The sequence below is a fragment of the Miscanthus floridulus genome, chromosome 1, assembly GCF_019320115.1.
Source record: "Miscanthus floridulus cultivar M001 chromosome 1, ASM1932011v1, whole genome shotgun sequence".
Taxonomy (NCBI): Eukaryota; Viridiplantae; Streptophyta; class Magnoliopsida; order Poales; family Poaceae; genus Miscanthus; species Miscanthus floridulus.
The window spans coordinates 64,478,230-64,501,482 of NC_089580.1; the positions used below are offsets into that span (position 1 = coordinate 64,478,230).

The following is a 23,253-nucleotide window of genomic DNA, read 5'->3' on the forward strand; positions in this document are numbered from 1 at the left end:
AATTGGATGATGCAGCCTCGCAAACAATGATACGAATCGATAACTAACTTATATTATAATTCGCAAGAGATCAAATGATTGATGCAGCCTTACAAACGATAATACAAGTCGTGACGGTACTCATAGACAAGCCGGAGGTCGATCAGCCGATGCAGCCCTGCTTGTTAAAGAACTCGCCGAGATTTACATTACTTCTACTCCTAAAGATTGGCGTGAAACCAAAAAAAGTATAGACTAATTTTAATTGATGTGTGGATGTTTATTACAATGACCGGGGATTTTATATTTATACCCTGGGATAAAGACTCTGTAAACTTGCCTAACAATAAATATCTCCTTCACGTGGAGTCCTTGCCGATGTGCGTGTCCTTGCTCGTTAAGCATACACGTGATTTATTTTGCCATATACATATACGAACATGCCATGTGCGCGTCTTTGCTCGTTAAGCATACACGTGATTTATTTTGCCATATACATATACGAACATGCCATCTAGCCGGCCACATGCACATACATGATACGTGTCCTTTTTCCTTCACCGTTGATGTGCATCTATGGCGTTGTTTAGATCACCTCTAAATTCTTTTTTCACTTTCTCTCCATCACATCAATATTTGGACGCATACATGGAGCATTAAATGTAGATAAAAAAATAACTAATTGCACAGTTTGGTTGTAAATCAGCCTAGTAAGTTCATGATCGGACAAAGTTTATCAAACACAAACAAAACATGCTACGATGTCCAGATTGCAAAAATTTGCAATCTAAACAAGGCCTAGATGTCGTGCTTAATTGGCCGTACGTGCATGAGCACTTCCAATAGTTGATCACGCAAGCCTAGTGTTACGTGTGCATGCATGTCTCCTTTCCTCCTAGCTTCCTTGCCTTTTTTACTTATCTTCACGTGAGCAAATCTTAAATATCAAGCTTATCCCAAAATATATTAAATAATATTTCTTAGCCGATCCAAAAATTTTTTTGTCTTTGACACCATTGGCCGATTTCTTTCTTTCCAAGGAAGGCTTACCAAATTTTGGTGTAGCCAAGTCGGCATAAAAAACAACAAAGATTATACATGATTTTAACATCAGAACTAATATGAACTAGGATCTGTAAGCAGCATGCACTATGGGACCCTTCGGCAACGCTTCTCCCGCTCCGCTCCGCGCGAGAATCTGGAGAGCGCTGCCAGACGCCTCCGCTCCACGCTGCTTTGTTCAGAAAGCGATCCTCCGACTCCGTCCCTTTTGCACAGCTGGTGGGGAGCGAAAAACCCCCGGCTCCCCACGTATCTCAACCGCGCCCGATCTCTCCGTGCGTGCCCTTCTCCACCCACGTGTCCGCGTCGTCCTCTTCTTTTGCGCCGCCGTGCGCCATCCGCGATCTTCTCCATCCAGCAGAAGTACTTAACCTCTATTCTGTCTCAGAACACAAATAAGACAAGGTAAGAAAATATAGGCACAATATTAAACACTGGTTGCTTCTTGCTTGGAACTACATTACGAATGAACTGTACCGCTACCACCAAGAACTGTATCAGATCAGAAAGCACACACAAAATTCTACTGATTACTATGCATGTCAGATCAGAAAAGCAACAAGGCAAGGCAAAATGATAAGCATTCCAAGGTAAAGGAACCACTACTACCTGTCCCGATAAAAGGATTCATGCTACTCAGGACTTAAGACAAGACCTGAATAACTGTCACCATCAGCTCAGGTATCAGAAGAGACTGAATAACTCAATGAATGTCCATTCTAGTTTCATGTAAACAGGAAACATGAGTAGCTAAATATAGTAGATATACTGATAAATCACATCAGTAGATTAACCACAGTTAACTGGGACTGCAGAAAGGAAACTTGCAAAGAAAAAACAAGTTTTTCTTAATAGAATTTTTGGAGTTTTTCAGGTTAGCTCCTGCAGTGTACCTACAAGCCTTGCAACAAGAAGCAAAGATTTTGCATCTTGAGCTCATCAAAATATCAAGAACAGGTAAATAACAGTAAATAACTTGTGTGAGTAACAGTTTCTAGTATAGCAGTCAAGTTTGGTGAGAGAGTTCCATCATAGAGTACTATTCTCAAACACAGGTCAGCACCAATAATTCACGATCAGTGAGATGGAAGTTATATGACAAGGACCATTGCAAACTTAGAAAGTCCACAAGGTGTAGAAAATTAGGAAGGCCTAAACACTACCTAGAATAATAATGTGGCATCCTAGAAATCTTGATATACACAGCACCTACTACTAAGTAGTAACAGTACTGATTATTTGAGGATCTTCTCATGATATGTTTTACATGAAACATGTAGTACATGACACGCCTAAACATGTATGCATCAGTGAGATGGAAGTAACAGTACTGATTATTTGAGGATCTTCTGACATGTAACCTAGACTTGTAAATGGACCAAATAACATGTAAAAGTTGTAACAAGTCTAACTGTGATATATATGCTTCAGAAACAACATATCAGTTGTATGTTTTCAGCAGCAACATATCAAAGCCGAATTAACAACATATTGTAGTACTCCACTAAGACTAGTCAAGTGAAAAAAATCACAATACTAAAACTGTACAGGTTTGAAAAAATCACAATAAAAAATAGTATCACAGCTTGTCTACCTTAATAGGCAAAATAACATCACAATTTGACATATCAGTTGTATGTTTTCAGCAGCAATCTCAACTTACAACAGGGACATGTCAACTCATTTTGTATAATATTTTGGACAGCATGATTTGAGATGGTTCTTCCATCTCAAAAGTATTGATTGCTGTACAACAAACAATTGTCTACAGATAAATAGAATGAGATGGTTCTTCCATAAAACTTCTAGTAACTGGTATTGACAAGCAAGCTACGATTAGTCCAAAGAATCCTCTTTAGAATATGGCACTATTGTTCAGCAGCATATATTGGAATATTTAGGGTGCGTTTAGATGCAAAAAATTTTGGATTTTGGCTCACTGTAGCATTTCGTTTGTATTTGGTAATTAGTGTCTAATTATGAACTAATTAGGTTCAAAAGTTTCGTCTCGCGATTTCTCGACCAACTGTGTAATTAGTTTTTTTTTCGTCTACATTTAGTACTTCATGCATGTGCCGCAAGATTCGATGTGACAGTTACTATGCAAAATTTTTTGGCAACTAAACGGGGCCTTATCTCAAAACTAGACATGTCATGGATGCAATCCAGTTGCCAGCTTTTGAGGCTGACACAGCACAGGTTTCAGTTTGGAGTTATCAGCCATGCATTGCGTGGTTAACTATCTGGAAGCCTCTCCTAGCCAAAAGGATTGCTCTAAAAAAAAGATCGGTACAAGACAATAACTGAACTGATGTCCAGTTTGACATGTCAAGCATATATCTCCACGTCAATAATAATAATTCAAGAATTTCCATCTTCATTCGGTTATCACGTTTTTCCGAAACCATATGAACTGTAACAAAAACTAATGTTTCAAACATCATATTCAAGGGATCTGAACATCTGAATCGAGACAAAGATCAGTTGAATTAAAGCTGCAAAGTTCCTGAGACTTCAGGATTACATGGTCTTGTATAGAACTAACACAACTATCACTAGATCAGATAATCTAGCAGACAACTAAAGTGTCTTTTTCTTATTAGATTTAAGTTTCTATGGAAAAGGCGATGACTAGATTATTTTTTTAGTATTAGAAACTGCATATTATATTACTAAAAAAATGCATCCACTCAATCAACATTTCACTAGTTACGCCGTAAAAATACTGACAAAATTAAGGCTTCAAATTCAAACCATCCACGACGGGATAGACCAGACAAAATCTATTGCTCATAAAGATGACAAAATCTGAACAAAATGGTTACTGAAAAGTAACTATTTCCCCCCTAGATATTAGTATTGGTTGTCGTCCAATGAAAAACAAAGTTTCATATGATCTATAGAAATGAGCATACACTGATGCAGGGGGAAAAACATTATGAGCAATAAGCTGATGCAGTTGATGGCATGGGCTTGGAATCCTTGGGGCGGAGGTTGAGGGGGAGCTGCAGCTTATTGTGCACCACCCGTAGATCTAGCATAGGAACAATGGTTTCACCAAATGCAAGAAGAAGATCTGAAGGAGGTGTGGAAGGGGAAGGAGAACAGATGTACCTGGAGGAACTAAAGCCATGACTGAAGTCGGCTGGGAGCCGCCGCCGTCAAGAACCCTAGAAACAAAAAAATGGATAGGGAGGAGAAGGTGAAGGGAGATGAGGTGGAGGAGGAGATGGGGGAGGAGACTTCGTACCTGGACCCAATGAGGAGGCGGTCGGGGCGACGCCGTCGAGGAGGCGGCGGACAGCTCGAAGGAGACGACGGCGGACAGCCGGAGGAGCGCCCGCACGCGTGGTCGCGATTCCACACCTCTCGGGCGGAGATTTTTCTCACGCGTGGATTGACGTTTTTCGCGGCGTGATCCATTCCAATACTCGCACAGCCAAATGCGATTTTCGGCCGAGCGTGGGAGCTCACCCCGACGTGGGCTGTCATCCACGGGAGTTGGGGTTTGAGGCCTGATACACCCCGACATTTCAATCCACTTAACGCACGTGCATTGAAATAGATATACATACATTCAAATAAGACTTTAGTTGATCAGCACGGGATCTTTTTATTAATTGTAGAGATTATTAGAATTTGTATGGTGCGTGTTTGATTATTTTCCCCTTAACCTTGTGTTTTCTAGTACAATAACCGGAACCGATGTATACTCATCCTTGATTTAAGTGTGATTGTGAATGTTTTTTTTTATGTTCCTCCTGTCATTGGGAAAAGAGAATGAGAAATGAACATGGCAAAGTGTAATGCAAATGGCAGCGTGTGCACGTTTTTAGTATAAATCGAGATCTGTTGAATGAATGAATGGAAGAAACGTATGTACTTTTTGTTTGTTAAAATGTTTGAATGTAATTATGGTTTCTTTTTAACAAAAGAAGAATTTATCTAACAGTTGTAAGAATGTACTATGAGCATGTAATGTATGAAATTGTGACATGCTTCAAAGTTTTAGCAGACTCATTTTCTTTAAATTATGCCATCTCTAGGTACAAATTTGTTGAAACGTTTGTGACGGACAAAATTAAAAGTAAACCTCACTGACGCGCCACTTGTGGGACACTAAGGGAGGAAGAGAAGGAACAAGAAGGTTGTGACCCCGCTGATGGGCCTAGCTGGGCCAGCCTAATGGGTTGGGCCGCTGAACTACTGTAGCTCAGGGCTGGTACTGTAACATAGAGGGTTGCTGGTGCTGTAGCAGCGGAAATGACTGTAGCAGTAGACTTAGTACCCATCGAAACCTGGGAGGCAACCGAAACTTAGGACTCGTTTGGCGCTGTTCCTGGTGGCTCTAGCTCCTCACCTCGAGGTACTATAGCAACACTGTAGCAGGAGCCGTTTCGGAAATCGAGACGCAAAATGAACTGAAAAGAAGCCGAAAAGAGGAGGAGCCGGCGAAGCCACAATTTTGAGCTCCGCCGGCTCTGTGCTACAGTGCATGAACAGTCCGGAGCCGGAGCCTCTAAAAAGCCTGAGCTCTGGAAAGCTATAGAACTCCGGTTTGAACCTTTTACGTGAAGTGAGGATAAAAGCGTAAGAGAGTTAATTAGCAGGCGTGGTCCATTCAACGTGTAGAGTGGATCTTAGCCGTTTTCTCGGGCTGGAGCGTTACAAATGGTATTCAGAGTCAACTCTCGCGGTTTCACGGACATATGGCTTGGGAGCTCGGACAAGTTGCGCATGGCTCTATAAGAACATGGCAGTTGGGCCGAGGAGCTGGGAATATGGACGTGGGCCAAGTGAGTCTCGCGGTTTCACGGATATATGACTCGGGAGCTCGGACAGGTTGGCACTTGGGCTGAGGAGCTGGGAATATAAACGTGGGCCAAGAGAATCGGTCCTGGATATTTGTCCCGTTTGGTAGGTTGATTCGGCCCTCGACGAGGACGTCGAATCCTAAGGGTGGGTGTATGTGAGACCCCGCTGATGGGCCTAGCTGGGCCAGTCTGATGGGCTGGGCCGCCGAACTACTGTAGCTCAGGTGTTGGTACTGTAGAATGGAGGGTTGCCAGTACTGTAGCGAAAGGAATGGCTGTAGCAGTAGACTTAGTGCCACATCGGAGCCTGGGAGGCAACCGAACCAACTTAAAAGCCTGAGCTCTGGAAAGCTATAGAACTCCGGTTCGAATCTTTTGTACGAAGCGAGGACGAAAGTGCAATAGAGTTAATTAGTAGGCATGGTCCATTCAACATATAGAGTGGATCTTAGCCGTTTTCCCGGGCTGTGGCCTTACAAAGGTGCCAGCCGCACATGCGCAGTCTTTGCCTTTTGGTTTCGGCTCGGCCCTCGGCTCCACCGTGTTCGTGTGAACTGAACTATGTGTGTGGCGTAATCCTACTGGCGTGGTGACGGTGCCTTCTGGCTGGCTACTGGGTAGGGCCTACGGCCAGGGGGTTTGAGTCCTAACTCCACGTCTCTCTACTTGCAACAGGGATCTCTATCTGCTTAACTCTATCTCTACAACTAAAATGTATGGATTGTCAACATCTATCCGATAGAACCAAAATACTCATGCGATCCATGACTATCCGGCATTAAAAAACCATCAATCACACACACAGGGAAAAAATCATCGTCAATCACCCACACATGAAAGTCAATCCCGCGCACGCGGCAAAAAAAATCCCTGCAAACACCGTGGAACGCAATGGAAACACAGAAGGAATGTACCCTCATGGAATCACCGGTAGGCAAATAATCACCGCATGGAGACACTGGAAGGCAAATAAATAAAATGGAATAAAATGGAAAGAGAATTATGGAAAAAGAAAGAAATTTATTGGAATATCACCACACAATGATCATGATCGCAATCCCAATCTCGTTCGTCGTCATTGGCGTTGCGTGTTGACAAAAATAAATTGTTGCCATGCCTCATGCGGGCTAGAATATTGTAAGTCCGAGTATACATGTTTTAGGCAAGGCAGAGCATGGATAAATTCAATTCGATGCCTAGCAATAAATTTTCAGCCTTTGAGGCAACTGATGTTTGTCATAACTTTCAGACAACAAGCTCTAAGCCTAAATTTTATTTCAGATTCATTACGATGATGAATATGTTTCTAGACATTATCATGGTATAATACACGTGAAAAATTAAATTGATATATTCTTGATTTTGACTTGGCTAACAAACATCTCATTCAATTTATGTTGCGCCCGTTGCAACGTACGGGCACTCATCTAGTACTACTAAAAACACCGCTTGTTATCATCTTTGCAATCACTAATGACCCCACCCCTTGCAATTACACCCCGCTAACCACCCTGCAGCCACGTGTTCGACCCCGCCCCGTCGGTCATAGCCGGCCCTAGTGGCGAAGCCAGGAATTATACATAAGGGGAGCCGATCAAAGAGTTTCAACATATGAGAACTTTGTGTAGCTTAATTGATTAGATTGTTGCTCAGTTAAGCTCTATTTTTCTGAATTTATTCTAGTATTTGATGATTTAACATGTTCACTATTTTCCCATGGTAGACAACCGTGTCAATCGGCATTGGGACGCATATGATGACTAATGTGAATATTAAAATCTACCAGCTTAGTATTTTGGAATTACTCATACCTAAGGTAGGTGACTGTTTTGTCGACAACACGGTGCATGTGATGACTCGTGAGTCCTAAAATCTACCGTCTTAGTATTTCGAAAGTTCTCATAGTGAAGTAGGATGTATGTTTGTTCGTAGAAGTGAGTGTGCGTGCATATATGTGAGTGTCTACATAAATAATGCGATTCACAGTAAAAAGAGATGATCACGGAATTGTTTTTGCTAGTCAAGTATATGTCAGTAAAATGTAAAGTATAATGCAACATAAGTATTCTAGTAGAACTAAAAATTTCAATAGATATATGTCAGTGCAGAAAGTGGCCAACTAGTAAATATTTATAGTTTTGTTGTACGTTGTGATCAGAGGTGGCCTAGCACTCAATGACATAGGATTTATACTGGTTCAGACAACATGCCCTACGTCTAGTAGGGGTCGGTCAGTGACTTTATTCCTGAGCCTAGGTGCTTGAAGTCTGTAGGGGGTTACAAACGAGAAGGAGAAAGGAGGGGGTATACAAGAGGTTCGGATGGCTCCGACCGGAAGGGTTGCGGTCGGAACTTGGTGGTCCTACGGTTGTAAGGGGTTGATGTCGATCTAGTGAGTCTGAGCTTTTTAAAGTCGATCTCTCCTCGTTGGAGGGAGCGCATCCCCTTTTATAGACGAAGGGGGTTGCTTTTTACAAGTGAGAGGGAGAGAGTACAGATATTTCTAAGCCTTGCTGCCTATGGTGATGAAAACTAGATAATGATTGAAGCCCCCCAATACTGTCGATGTCGCTGTAGGATGTCAGATGTGCATGGAGGTCGAGCTATCTTCTTCAGGAAGGATGGACGCCGGTACCTGCAAATACTTCTGGATGCCTAGTGGCATGTGAGGAGCCGCGCTATGTTCACCCGGTATGGCAAATCCAGGAGCCCATACTACGATCGATGTCTAGAGACACGCGGGGGGGGGGGGGGGCTTACCATATGGGAGTTTCTAGCGGCTCCTACAATACTTTGTGTTAGGGTGGTTGTAGAGCACAGTTTTGCGCAGGGTATGGTCCCTAGTATAGTGGTTTTGACTTGTGAGCCATGTCTTGCCTTTCTCCACACGTCTTCTGGTTCCTTCCGAACGGGGAGCCCCCGGTCGGATGACTCCAGTCGGCTCTCAGTGCGTCGGTCGGAGAAGAGCGGTGAGCAGGCTTCCCACGAGCCCCGGTCGTGGGGTCGGAGTAGGAAGCAGCGTTTTGGGCCAAGCCTTCTGATTGGAGAGACTATTTGGAGACGATTGGTGCCTGAAGCGAGTGCTCCGGTCGGAGAGGTGGGCTGAAGAAGTTGATGAGCGGGCGCCTGTTCTTAAGGGTAGACCTTCCGGTCGACAATCGGACTTCCCTTTCAGCCCGTTGTGTTTTAGTTTTTTGGGCCGACCCATGAAATATATGTTGTTTTCTTGGGCCGAGCCCGAGCGTGGAAGACGGTCCTTGAGGGACCCCGGGTTTATGAACCTGATAGGAGCCCTCGAGCCCCCGGGCGATTTGAGCCAAATCGTCCGGGGAATTTTTTGTCTCACTAGCAGGTGCGCGTGAGCGCACCCACGGGTGTAGCCCCCAAGCCCTCGAGTGGTTCGGGCGGAACCGGTTGGGGGGGTTCTTTGTGTTTGTGTCTGTGGGTGCGCGTATTTTGAGTTTTTAGACATAATTTTGTTTAACCATAGCGTCGTTGCACTGCCGAGGTGTTTTTTAAGCGCGGGGATTAGATTGAGACAGAACTTAATGATCCTAGTGTCGGTGCGCGCTGAGGATCGGGCGAGGAAGTTTAGTTTTGGATGTAATAGAGTTTGATCTTTGGTGTCGGTGCGCGCCGTGGGATCGGGTAAGGTGGAGTCACGAGTAGACCCAGGCGTCGGTGCTCGCCGTGGATCGAGAGAGTTAGTTTTAGTTAGTGAAGCTGTCTGAAGCTGTTACACGAGTTTAGGAGTCACGGTCCCAGGAGCCGTAGCCGGATGTCGCCGATCCTGTCGACGCGAGTTTAGGAGTCGCGATCCCAAGAGCTGTAGCCGGATGTCACTGATCCTATCGATGCGAGTTTAGGAGTCACGGTCCTAAGAGTCATAGCCGGATGTCGTCTATCCCGTCGACGCGAGTTTAGGAGTCGCGGTCCCAAGAGCCGTAGCCGGATGTTGCCTATCCTATCGATGCGAGTTCGGAGTCACGGTCCCAAGAGTCATAGCCGGATGTCGCCTATCCCATCGACGCGAGTTCGGAGTCATGGTCCCAAGAGCCATAGCCGGATGTCGCCTATCTTGTCGACGTGAGTTCAGAGTCGCGGTCCCATGGCATTTAAGCCCCTGAGCCTTGTCGGGCCTTCGTGGGGGTTGTGAGTTGTTTTGCGCTACCCCATCCGGTTCCTCACAACCGGAGGGGCTAAGTTTCATCGCCTGTCCCGATCGCTCGGGCTCGAAGACTAGCTCGGTGAGCTCGCTAACGGGTGTGATTGAGTGGAATCCAGGTCCGTCGTTCGTGATGGGGTCGGCATAGCCCTCTTGTGGCATTCCACTACTCCTTTACCTATAACCTAGTAGATGCCTAGGCCATTCCACAGAGCGACCTGAGTGGCCTGACGGCCTCCCCTCAATGGGGATTCTATGGGTCTAGCGAGAGGTTCAAGATCGAACGAGAAGGTTGAGATGACCCGGTTTGCCAGACCGGGCGAAGGTCGCACGGTGCTCATCTACAGTTTTCTCCCCTGGCTTTGTTTGGTTGCTCATGTCGAATGAGGCAAGCCACCGCTTCGTGGCGCAACATGGAGCGTTCTGGTGCATTTCGCTGCACGTGCGATGCTTAGTTCCTGAGCCCCCGGGCGGTTCATGCCCTAACTGTCCGGGGGATTCAGGCGTATGGAATGAAATGCGCGTATGGATGTATGAATGTTTTAAATTGAAATAGAGGGCTTTGATAGTGTTTTACCTTGAAGACTGGAGAGACAGGTTCATCGGGCTCTAGTCAGAAACGTCCGTCCGGGACCTACGCTTGTCAATCGTGGGTTAGCCCTCGTGTGAATAGTTTTGTATTTAATGAACATATGCTTACCTTGATGACATGAGAGACGGGGTTCAGAGATCTTTAGTCGGAAATGTCCGACCGGGACCCGTGCTCCTCATTCGAGATGGAGTCGGCATGGCCCGCATGGGGCGCCCCTTCGCTTCCTACCTATATCTCAGGTGCTTATCCTAAGTGAATCGATCGACTCAGGAGACCGATTGATCTATCCTGGGTGACTCGATCGACTCAGGGAGGTCTGGTTGTCTCTTCTGGTGTTCAAGTGAAGTTGTCGAGTGGCCATAGTAGTTTAAATTTGTGGGGGAAGCCCCCATATAAAACGTTCGTGTGCTTAACAGCTATAATGGTATTTTGTTTTCTGTGATGGAGTTATTCCGTTCGGGGAAGCTTGTTCCCTTCCGTTCCTTAGTTTCTCCTTAGCATAATTTTGTTTTAAATTTCTTTCTTTCTCGTACCTACCTGTTTGTTCTGTAGGTCGCAACTTCGCGAGCCCGGGGCATGGCCTGCGAGGCTCGGCCAGGTGTAGCCGTAGGAAAAGGCGGGGTGCAATCAGTTAGAATTTTTAAAGCAAAGCTACGTAAGGTAAATTTAAAGGAATGAACTACCCCTTCGTTAGGGTAGGAAGGAATTTCTCCATACAATAGTAAACAAAACAGAGAGGTAGTACTCAACATTTGTATATTTATGGAGCCCCCGAGCGACCCGGGTTGAAAGTGTTTGGGTGGAACGGAGTTGGGACGCTAGGCGGCATCTCATGCGAACGTGGTGGTGGAGATCCTGTCTGACAATGAGGCAGATACCGTGGCGGATCCGCCGGTGTCACCGCGGGAGCTAGCGGTGGTCTGGTTGGAGGCTGGGCCCTCCGGTGGTTCATCAAAGGGTGACCTGGAGTGGCCCTTACCCGAGGACCTATCGAAGGCAAGGTACGTCCTCTGAGATTCCTAGGAGCACCAGCACTGGGAAAATTTTTGGCGGACAAGGGCATGCCGTGGTGTTCGAGCTCACTGAGCTGTCCATGAAGCTGGAGAGCGCCCGGAAGCAGGCTTAGTTTGCCTGGCAGCTGGTTGAGGTCGACCTACAGCTTGCCGCGGAGGTGAGTTTCTGGTACTTCTCCTTGCCCTTTGAATCTTTCGTCGGTTGTTTTTATAACGCCTGTTTTCCATAGGAAATAAGGAAGGTGTCGTCCTGTAAGTCTCACTTCCTCTGGGCGGAACACGCCCGGATGGCCGAGCTTGAGAGCTAGGTGGAGTCTGCTTGCCATGAGTCCCAGGTCCGAGCGGCCGAGGCGGCTACGGTGTGGGTGGAGGAGCAGCGTGCGGCAGAGTGGGCAACTGCTGCCGAGCAAGGGCTCAAGGCGGCAAAGGTCTGCCAGGCGAAGACTGAGGTGGGGCTATGCACGTCCTTGGCGAGCACCGAGGCGGGGCTCCAAGAGGCCTTGGCTGCCCTTGAGCCGGAGCGAGCCACCCTAGAGTCGGCACAGAAGGCCCTAGAGGCGGAGTAGAGGGCCCGGTCAGAGGCGGATCGGGAGGTGCTCATGCTCCAGGACCAGGTGATGGGGATGGAGGACGTGAGTGCCTGGCTGCGCGAGCAGGCGGCTTGGCAGGCAGAGGATCTCTCCACCCTTGAGGCCTCTTGCGTCGGTGCGTACCTTTTTGTTTTCTCGTGGTGTTGATTCCTTTTCCCCCCTAGCATGTTTCTGAGCTTGTGGCCCATCTCGCAGAGCTAGGAGAAAAGGTGAAGGCATTGGAGCGAGACCTGGAGACGACCAAGGCGAACTTCAGCCGGAATGTCGAGGAGCTAGCCAAGTCCCATGAAGAGCGACATGCTCTCGAGGAGGAGCTTGGTCAGATTCGCAACGCTGCCTAGCTCATCGTCTCGGAAGTCTTCGAGTCGGTGCCAAGTACCAGCATGCCCGTGGTTCAGCTGGTGGAGATCCCGGACATGGTCAAGGACCTTGTCAGGAGCGGGCTATTTTATGCAGCGTTGGGGGTGCTGACCTCGGTGGCGACGTAACACCCAAACCTGGACTTCGCCACTATCTACGGTGGGTATGCTGAAGGCCTGAGCATGGAGGACATCTAGTCAATCGGGGTGAGCCTGCTGCCGCACGCGCGGTTGGTGTCAGAGCAGGTCTCCGCCGAGTGGGTGATGGATGTTCACCGTCAGGACATGGCCCGAAGCATGCATGGAGAGGATGCCTCCGAGCCTGCAGATAGCATGGAGCCTGGTTTAGTAGGGTAGCTGACTCATTTACAAAGAAAGCATTTTTAGCATTTCAAAAACCTTTCTAAAGACATTATTGCCAAATTAATTAATTATAACCTGTCAACTAGATTTGCACCTATACTAGAGCAAACATGTGATTAAGCCAATAATGATAACCAATGATCATTAACCACTTCCATATTGTCATATGCATTATAACTGTCCAAGTGTTCCATTAACATTACTACGATGAAGTAACTCACCGTCAGTTAGTAACAAACCGGCAGTGTTGTCGTAACCATCACTGCCGGTTAGAAGCAAACCGACAATGTTGTCTTGCTCAACACTGTCGGCTTGAACCATGAACCGACACTGATAGTTACAAGAACACTGCCAGTTTGATCCATGAACCGATATTGATATTTACTACAACACTGCTAGTTTGATCCATGAACCGACAGTGTAGGCTTGCTCAACACTGTTGGCTTGAACCAAGAACCGACACTCTTAAAGCAACCGTCACTGTCGGTTGGCACTACAAACCGGCAGTGTTGTTCAACTGAACACTGCCAGGCGGAGCCAGGAACCGACACTGTTTCCTGTAGATCAGTGTCGGTTTTTAAGGACCGACAGTGAAATCAACCCCCATCATTGTCGGTATGCCACTGTCGGTTCAAAATCCGATAGTGAAGTGGATTTTTGAACCGGCAGTGATGTCCAGATCTGGAGTAGTGAAATCGTACCCCCCCCCTCATGGAGCACGAATTCCATGCTTCTTTTTCCTCCCTTTTTCATGGAGCACGAATTCCATGTCCCAGTGAGTTTCATGGCGTTTGGCTGATCGTGTGAGTAGTTCCACCTGTGGGTTGGGTTAATCCCTCCCACTCACCCAATCCACCCGGGGGTTGATCCAAGGGAGAGAGGCCACCCATGCTGTGGATTAAGTCATTTGGTTTGGCGTGGGTTTGGCAGGCATGGTACACGTGGTTTGCTGATTCAACCATTTGGTAGAGAAAATCAAGCTTTAAGCAAAACTATATAATATCAACTAATCATGAGATGTTGACACAAAAAATGTGAAAATATGATCAACACGTAGCAAGCCGAAAGAATCTGCTTGATGGAGCAAGGCTGGAGATCCGCCAGGAGCGGTTGGCTTCGAGGCCGGAGGCGTGCCAGTCAATTTGACCCTGCAATTGACAAGGAGAAGATAATCAATAGTTTAAGGTGAAACATACCGGTTGTTGCACCAGACAGTTCCAAATATACGGCTTTGAAAGCCAATAAATAAGGCCATCGACTAAATAGTCGATATCCAGCATATCCATGAAAGAAAGATCTTTAAATCAAGGATGATCAGCTAATATTAAATGATAATGACGTGAATCAAAATAACCGATGCTCATGGATCATGGCAGATTTATGGTGACTGATTAATCAAGACAAAAACAAGTATAATACACACAATTATAAAGATCAATGATTTCATCTTTGAAAGCACAAGCTATCGGCTAAACAACCGATTCAGATTAAAAGGGAGATTATAACATGTATGCAACCAACTATCTAATAAGAATGAATTTATAAACAAACTAGATCTAATCTATTACCGTTATCACTGAGGTTCGACCGGATCGATGCAGCTATGGTAACGATAATAAACTAAAACCAAAAAACTTATAGATCTATCCATATTTTCGATAGTTTCTTGGTACAAACTATAAATGTAAAATACGCAATCGGCTAAAATAACCGATTTCAAACATAGTAAACAAACAAAGCACATGTCTTAACCATAAACAAACTCATTAATTAATAAATCCTAATCTAAAGTTCCACCAGTGACGTTCGACCATATCGATGCAACTATGGATGGTAATAACGATAAATCAAACTTTATCAATTAATGAATCTATCTAAAATTAATTCATGCCTTTGAAAACGTACTATGTATGGTTCAGATCGAGATAAAACAGCCGATCTTAACAGAACGAGTCATCAAATTTAAGATCTGATCGTGATAAAGCCAAAAGACGACCAATTGACATGATATGATGCCGATCTATCTCGATCTTAACCGGATAAATTATGGTATTATTATAACTAACGAAACATTAATTATAATAAGATCGATAACGGGATTGAATTGACCGAAAACACCAAGAAGAATATTACTAATCTTAGTCAAATTCAGTAACTAGTGACCTTGCAATTAATACAAGATCGATAACTTTGATCAATATCAGTATCTACAAGAGATCAATTGGATGATGCAGCCTCGCAAACAATGATACGAATCGATAACTAACTTATATTATAATTCGCAAGAGATCAAATGATTGATGCAGCCTTACAAACGATAATACAAGTCGTGACGGTACTCATAGACAAGCCGGAGGTCGATCAGCCGATGCAGCCCTGCTTGTTAAAGAACTCGCCGAGATTTACATTACTTCTACTCCTAAGATTGGCGTGAAACCAAAAAAAGTATAGACTAATTTTAATTGATGTGTGGATGTTTATTACAATGACCGGGGATTTTATATTTATACCCTGGGATAAAGACTCTGTAAACTTGCCTAACAATAAATATCTCCTTCACGTGGAGTCCTTGCCGATGTGCGTGTCCTTGCTCGTTAAGCATACACGTGATTTATTTTGCCATATACATATACGAACATGCCATGTGCGCGTCTTTGCTCGTTAAGCATACACGTGATTTATTTTGCCATATACATATACGAACATGCCATCTAGCCGGCCACATGCACATACATGATACGTGTCCTTTTTCCTTCACCGTTGATGTGCATCTATGGCGTTGTTTAGATCACCTCTAAATTCTTTTTTCACTTTCTCTCCATCACATCAATATTTGGACGCATACATGGAGCATTAAATGTAGATAAAAAAATAACTAATTGCACAGTTTGGTTGTAAATCAGCCTAGTAAGTTCATGATCGGACAAAGTTTATCAAACACAAACAAAACATGCTACGATGTCCAGATTGCAAAAATTTGCAATCTAAACAAGGCCTAGATGTCGTGCTTAATTGGCCGTACGTGCATGAGCACTTCCAATAGTTGATCACGCAAGCCTAGTGTTACGTGTGCATGCATGTCTCCTTTCCTCCTAGCTTCCTTGCCTTTTTTACTTATCTTCACGTGAGCAAATCTTAAATATCAAGCTTATCCCAAAATATATTAAATAATATTTCTTAGCCGATCCAAAAATTTTTTTGTCTTTGACACCATTGGCCGATTTCTTTCTTTCCAAGGAAGGCTTACCAAATTTTGGTGTAGCCAAGTCGGCATAAAAAACAACAAAGATTATACATGATTTTAACATCAGAACTAATATGAACTAGGATCTGTAAGCAGCATGCACTATGGGACCCTTCGGCAACGCTTCTCCCGCTCCGCTCCGCGCGAGAATCTGGAGAGCGCTGCCAGACGCCTCCGCTCCACGCTGCTTTGTTCAGAAAGCGATCCTCCGACTCCGTCCCTTTTGCACAGCTGGTGGGGAGCGAAAAACCCCCGGCTCCCCACGTATCTCAACCGCGCCCGATCTCTCCGTGCGTGCCCTTCTCCACCCACGTGTCCGCGTCGTCCTCTTCTTTTGCGCCGCCGTGCGCCATCCGCGATCTTCTCCATCCAGCAGAAGTACTTAACCTCTATTCTGTCTCAGAACACAAATAAGACAAGGTAAGAAAATATAGGCACAATATTAAACACTGGTTGCTTCTTGCTTGGAACTACATTACGAATGAACTGTACCGCTACCACCAAGAACTGTATCAGATCAGAAAGCACACACAAAATTCTACTGATTACTATGCATGTCAGATCAGAAAAGCAACAAGGCAAGGCAAAATGATAAGCATTCCAAGGTAAAGGAACCACTACTACCTGTCCCGATAAAAGGATTCATGCTACTCAGGACTTAAGACAAGACCTGAATAACTGTCACCATCAGCTCAGGTATCAGAAGAGACTGAATAACTCAATGAATGTCCATTCTAGTTTCATGTAAACAGGAAACATGAGTAGCTAAATATAGTAGATATACTGATAAATCACATCAGTAGATTAACCACAGTTAACTGGGACTGCAGAAAGGAAACTTGCAAAGAAAAAACAAGTTTTTCTTAATAGAATTTTTGGAGTTTTTCAGGTTAGCTCCTGCAGTGTACCTACAAGCCTTGCAACAAGAAGCAAAGATTTTGCATCTTGAGCTCATCAAAATATCAAGAACAGGTAAATAACAGTAAATAACTTGTGTGAGTAACAGTTTCTAGTATAGCAGTCAAGTTTGGTGAGAGAGTTCCATCATAGAGTACTATTCTCAAACACAGGTCAGCACCAATAATTCACGATCAGTGAGATGGAAGTTATATGACAAGGACCATTGCAAACTTAGAAAGTCCACAAGGTGTAGAAAATTAGGAAGGCCTAAACACTACCTAGAATAATAATGTGGCATCCTAGAAATCTTGATATACACAGCACCTACTACTAAGTAGTAACAGTACTGATTATTTGAGGATCTTCTCATGATATGTTTTACATGAAACATGTAGTACATGACACGCCTAAACATGTATGCATCAGTGAGATGGAAGTAACAGTACTGATTATTTGAGGATCTTCTGACATGTAACCTAGACTTGTAAATGGACCAAATAACATGTAAAAGTTGTAACAAGTCTAACTGTGATATATATGCTTCAGAAACAACATATCAGTTGTATGTTTTCAGCAGCAACATATCAAAGCCGAATTAACAACATATTGTAGTACTCCACTAAGACTAGTCAAGTGAAAAAAATCACAATACTAAAACTGTACAGGTTTGAAAAAATCACAATAAAAAATAGTATCACAGCTTGTCTACCTTAATAGGCAAAATAACATCACAATTTGACATATCAGTTGTATGTTTTCAGCAGCAATCTCAACTTACAACAGGGACATGTCAACTCATTTTGTATAATATTTTGGACAGCATGATTTGAGATGGTTCTTCCATCTCAAAAGTATTGATTGCTGTACAACAAACAATTGTCTACAGATAAATAGAATGAGATGGTTCTTCCATAAAACTTCTAGTAACTGGTATTGACAAGCAAGCTACGATTAGTCCAAAGAATCCTCTTTAGAATATGGCACTATTGTTCAGCAGCATATATTGGAATATTTAGGGTGCGTTTAGATGCAAAAAATTTTGGATTTTGGCTCACTGTAGCATTTCGTTTGTATTTGGTAATTAGTGTCTAATTATGAACTAATTAGGTTCAAAAGTTTCGTCTCGCGATTTCTCGACCAACTGTGTAATTAGTTTTTTTTTCGTCTACATTTAGTACTTCATGCATGTGCCGCAAGATTCGATGTGACAGTTACTATGCAAAATTTTTTGGCAACTAAACGGGGCCTTATCTCAAAACTAGACATGTCATGGATGCAATCCAGTTGCCAGCTTTTGAGGCTGACACAGCACAGGTTTCAGTTTGGAGTTATCAGCCATGCATTGCGTGGTTAACTATCTGGAAGCCTCTCCTAGCCAAAAGGATTGCTCTAAAAAAAAGATCGGTACAAGACAATAACTGAACTGATGTCCAGTTTGACATGTCAAGCATATATCTCCACGTCAATAATAATAATTCAAGAATTTCCATCTTCATTCGGTTATCACGTTTTTCCGAAACCATATGAACTGTAACAAAAACTAATGTTTCAAACATCATATTCAAGGGATCTGAACATCTGAATCGAGACAAAGATCAGTTGAATTAAAGCTGCAAAGTTCCTGAGACTTCAGGATTACATGGTCTTGTATAGAACTAACACAACTATCACTAGATCAGATAATCTAGCAGACAACTAAAGTGTCTTTTTCTTATTAGATTTAAGTTTCTATGGAAAAGGCGATGACTAGATTATTTTTTTAGTATTAGAAACTGCATATTATATTACTAAAAAAATGCATCCACTCAATCAACATTTCACTAGTTACGCCGTAAAAATACTGACAAAATTAAGGCTTCAAATTCAAACCATCCACGACGGGATAGACCAGACAAAATCTATTGCTCATAAAGATGACAAAATCTGAACAAAATGGTTACTGAAAAGTAACTATTTCCCCCCTAGATATTAGTATTGGTTGTCGTCCAATGAAAAACAAAGTTTCATATGATCTATAGAAATGAGCATACACTGATGCAGGGGGAAAAACATTATGAGCAATAAGCTGATGCAGTTGATGGCATGGGCTTGGAATCCTTGGGGCGGAGGTTGAGGGGGAGCTGCAGCTTATTGTGCACCACCCGTAGATCTAGCATAGGAACAATGGTTTCACCAAATGCAAGAAGAAGATCTGAAGGAGGTGTGGAAGGGGAAGGAGAACAGATGTACCTGGAGGAACTAAAGCCATGACTGAAGTCGGCTGGGAGCCGCCGCCGTCAAGAACCCTAGAAACAAAAAAATGGATAGGGAGGAGAAGGTGAAGGGAGATGAGGTGGAGGAGGAGATGGGGGAGGAGACTTCGTACCTGGACCCAATGAGGAGGCGGTCGGGGCGACGCCGTCGAGGAGGCGGCGGACAGCTCGAAGGAGACGACGGCGGACAGCCGGAGGAGCGCCCGCACGCGTGGTCGCGATTCCACACCTCTCGGGCGGAGATTTTTCTCACGCGTGGATTGACGTTTTTCGCGGCGTGATCCATTCCAATACTCGCACAGCCAAATGCGATTTTCGGCCGAGCGTGGGAGCTCACCCCGACGTGGGCTGTCATCCACGGGAGTTGGGGTTTGAGGCCTGATACACCCCGACATTTCAATCCACTTAACGCACGTGCATTGAAATAGATATACATACATTCAAATAAGACTTTAGTTGATCAGCACGGGATCTTTTTATTAATTGTAGAGATTATTAGAATTTGTATGGTGCGTGTTTGATTATTTTCCCCTTAACCTTGTGTTTTCTAGTACAATAACCGGAACCGATGTATACTCATCCTTGATTTAAGTGTGATTGTGAATGTTTTTTTTTATGTTCCTCCTGTCATTGGGAAAAGAGAATGAGAAATGAACATGGCAAAGTGTAATGCAAATGGCAGCGTGTGCACGTTTTTAGTATAAATCGAGATCTGTTGAATGAATGAATGGAAGAAACGTATGTACTTTTTGTTTGTTAAAATGTTTGAATGTAATTATGGTTTCTTTTTAACAAAAGAAGAATTTATCTAACAGTTGTAAGAATGTACTATGAGCATGTAATGTATGAAATTGTGACATGCTTCAAAGTTTTAGCAGACTCATTTTCTTTAAATTATGCCATCTCTAGGTACAAATTTGTTGAAACGTTTGTGACGGACAAAATTAAAAGTAAACCTCACTGACGCGCCACTTGTGGGACACTAAGGGAGGAAGAGAAGGAACAAGAAGGTTGTGACCCCGCTGATGGGCCTAGCTGGGCCAGCCTAATGGGTTGGGCCGCTGAACTACTGTAGCTCAGGGCTGGTACTGTAACATAGAGGGTTGCTGGTGCTGTAGCAGCGGAAATGACTGTAGCAGTAGACTTAGTACCCATCGAAACCTGGGAGGCAACCGAAACTTAGGACTCGTTTGGCGCTGTTCCTGGTGGCTCTAGCTCCTCACCTCGAGGTACTATAGCAACACTGTAGCAGGAGCCGTTTCGGAAATCGAGACGCAAAATGAACTGAAAAGAAGCCGAAAAGAGGAGGAGCCGGCGAAGCCACAATTTTGAGCTCCGCCGGCTCTGTGCTACAGTGCATGAACAGTCCGGAGCCGGAGCCTCTAAAAAGCCTGAGCTCTGGAAAGCTATAGAACTCCGGTTTGAACCTTTTACGTGAAGTGAGGATAAAAGCGTAAGAGAGTTAATTAGCAGGCGTGGTCCATTCAACGTGTAGAGTGGATCTTAGCCGTTTTCTCGGGCTGGAGCGTTACAAATGGTATTCAGAGTCAACTCTCGCGGTTTCACGGACATATGGCTTGGGAGCTCGGACAAGTTGCGCATGGCTCTATAAGAACATGGCAGTTGGGCCGAGGAGCTGGGAATATGGACGTGGGCCAAGTGAGTCTCGCGGTTTCACGGATATATGACTCGGGAGCTCGGACAGGTTGGCACTTGGGCTGAGGAGCTGGGAATATAAACGTGGGCCAAGAGAATCGGTCCTGGATATTTGTCCCGTTTGGTAGGTTGATTCGGCCCTCGACGAGGACGTCGAATCCTAAGGGTGGGTGTATGTGAGACCCCGCTGATGGGCCTAGCTGGGCCAGTCTGATGGGCTGGGCCGCCGAACTACTGTAGCTCAGGTGTTGGTACTGTAGAATGGAGGGTTGCCAGTACTGTAGCGAAAGGAATGGCTGTAGCAGTAGACTTAGTGCCACATCGGAGCCTGGGAGGCAACCGAACCAACTTAAAAGCCTGAGCTCTGGAAAGCTATAGAACTCCGGTTCGAATCTTTTGTACGAAGCGAGGACGAAAGTGCAATAGAGTTAATTAGTAGGCATGGTCCATTCAACATATAGAGTGGATCTTAGCCGTTTTCCCGGGCTGTGGCCTTACAAAGGTGCCAGCCGCACATGCGCAGTCTTTGCCTTTTGGTTTCGGCTCGGCCCTCGGCTCCACCGTGTTCGTGTGAACTGAACTATGTGTGTGGCGTAATCCTACTGGCGTGGTGACGGTGCCTTCTGGCTGGCTACTGGGTAGGGCCTACGGCCAGGGGGTTTGAGTCCTAACTCCACGTCTCTCTACTTGCAACAGGGATCTCTATCTGCTTAACTCTATCTCTACAACTAAAATGTATGGATTGTCAACATCTATCCGATAGAACCAAAATACTCATGCGATCCATGACTATCCGGCATTAAAAAACCATCAATCACACACACAGGGAAAAAATCATCGTCAATCACCCACACATGAAAGTCAATCCCGCGCACGCGGCAAAAAAAATCCCTGCAAACACCGTGGAACGCAATGGAAACACAGAAGGAATGTACCCTCATGGAATCACCGGTAGGCAAATAATCACCGCATGGAGACACTGGAAGGCAAATAAATAAAATGGAATAAAATGGAAAGAGAATTATGGAAAAAGAAAGAAATTTATTGGAATATCACCACACAATGATCATGATCGCAATCCCAATCTCGTTCGTCGTCATTGGCGTTGCGTGTTGACAAAAATAAATTGTTGCCATGCCTCATGCGGGCTAGAATATTGTAAGTCCGAGTATACATGTTTTAGGCAAGGCAGAGCATGGATAAATTCAATTCGATGCCTAGCAATAAATTTTCAGCCTTTGAGGCAACTGATGTTTGTCATAACTTTCAGACAACAAGCTCTAAGCCTAAATTTTATTTCAGATTCATTACGATGATGAATATGTTTCTAGACATTATCATGGTATAATACACGTGAAAAATTAAATTGATATATTCTTGATTTTGACTTGGCTAACAAACATCTCATTCAATTTATGTTGCGCCCGTTGCAACGTACGGGCACTCATCTAGTACTACTAAAAACACCGCTTGTTATCATCTTTGCAATCACTAATGACCCCACCCCTTGCAATTACACCCCGCTAACCACCCTGCAGCCACGTGTTCGACCCCGCCCCGTCGGTCATAGCCGGCCCTAGTGGCGAAGCCAGGAATTATACATAAGGGGAGCCGATCAAAGAGTTTCAACATATGAGAACTTTGTGTAGCTTAATTGATTAGATTGTTGCTCAGTTAAGCTCTATTTTTCTGAATTTATTCTAGTATTTGATGATTTAACATGTTCACTATTTTCCCATGGTAGACAACCGTGTCAATCGGCATTGGGACGCATATGATGACTAATGTGAATATTAAAATCTACCAGCTTAGTATTTTGGAATTACTCATACCTAAGGTAGGTGACTGTTTTGTCGACAACACGGTGCATGTGATGACTCGTGAGTCCTAAAATCTACCGTCTTAGTATTTCGAAAGTTCTCATAGTGAAGTAGGATGTATGTTTGTTCGTAGAAGTGAGTGTGCGTGCATATATGTGAGTGTCTACATAAATAATGCGATTCACAGTAAAAAGAGATGATCACGGAATTGTTTTTGCTAGTCAAGTATATGTCAGTAAAATGTAAAGTATAATGCAACATAAGTATTCTAGTAGAACTAAAAATTTCAATAGATATATGTCAGTGCAGAAAGTGGCCAACTAGTAAATATTTATAGTTTTGTTGTACGTTGTGATCAGAGGTGGCCTAGCACTCAATGACATAGGATTTATACTGGTTCAGACAACATGCCCTACGTCTAGTAGGGGTCGGTCAGTGACTTTA

The 23,253-nt window shown here is 44.2% G+C and overlaps 2 long non-coding RNA genes across 4 annotated transcripts; both read right to left on the minus strand.

The window, feature by feature from the left end:
- Positions 1–437: 437 nt before the first annotated feature.
- On the minus strand, positions 438–5,184 carry LOC136533120 (uncharacterized). Of its 2 annotated transcripts, XR_010778408.1 has the most exons (5): positions 4,292–5,184; positions 4,156–4,211; positions 3,957–4,075; positions 778–1,420; positions 438–553 (listed from the first exon to the last, which is right to left on the minus strand). It is a non-coding gene; the product is annotated as an uncharacterized lncRNA (long non-coding RNA). The 2 variants fall into 2 exon arrangements; XR_010778404.1 differs by lacking the exon at positions 3,957–4,075.
- Positions 5,185–15,592: 10,408 nt separating this feature from the next.
- Positions 15,593–20,339, minus strand: LOC136533206 (uncharacterized). Of its 2 annotated transcripts, XR_010778435.1 has the most exons (5): positions 19,447–20,339; positions 19,311–19,366; positions 19,112–19,230; positions 15,933–16,575; positions 15,593–15,708 (listed from the first exon to the last, which is right to left on the minus strand). It is a non-coding gene; the product is annotated as an uncharacterized lncRNA (long non-coding RNA). The 2 variants fall into 2 exon arrangements; XR_010778414.1 differs by lacking the exon at positions 19,112–19,230.
- Between the last annotated feature and the right edge of the window lie 2,914 nt (positions 20,340–23,253).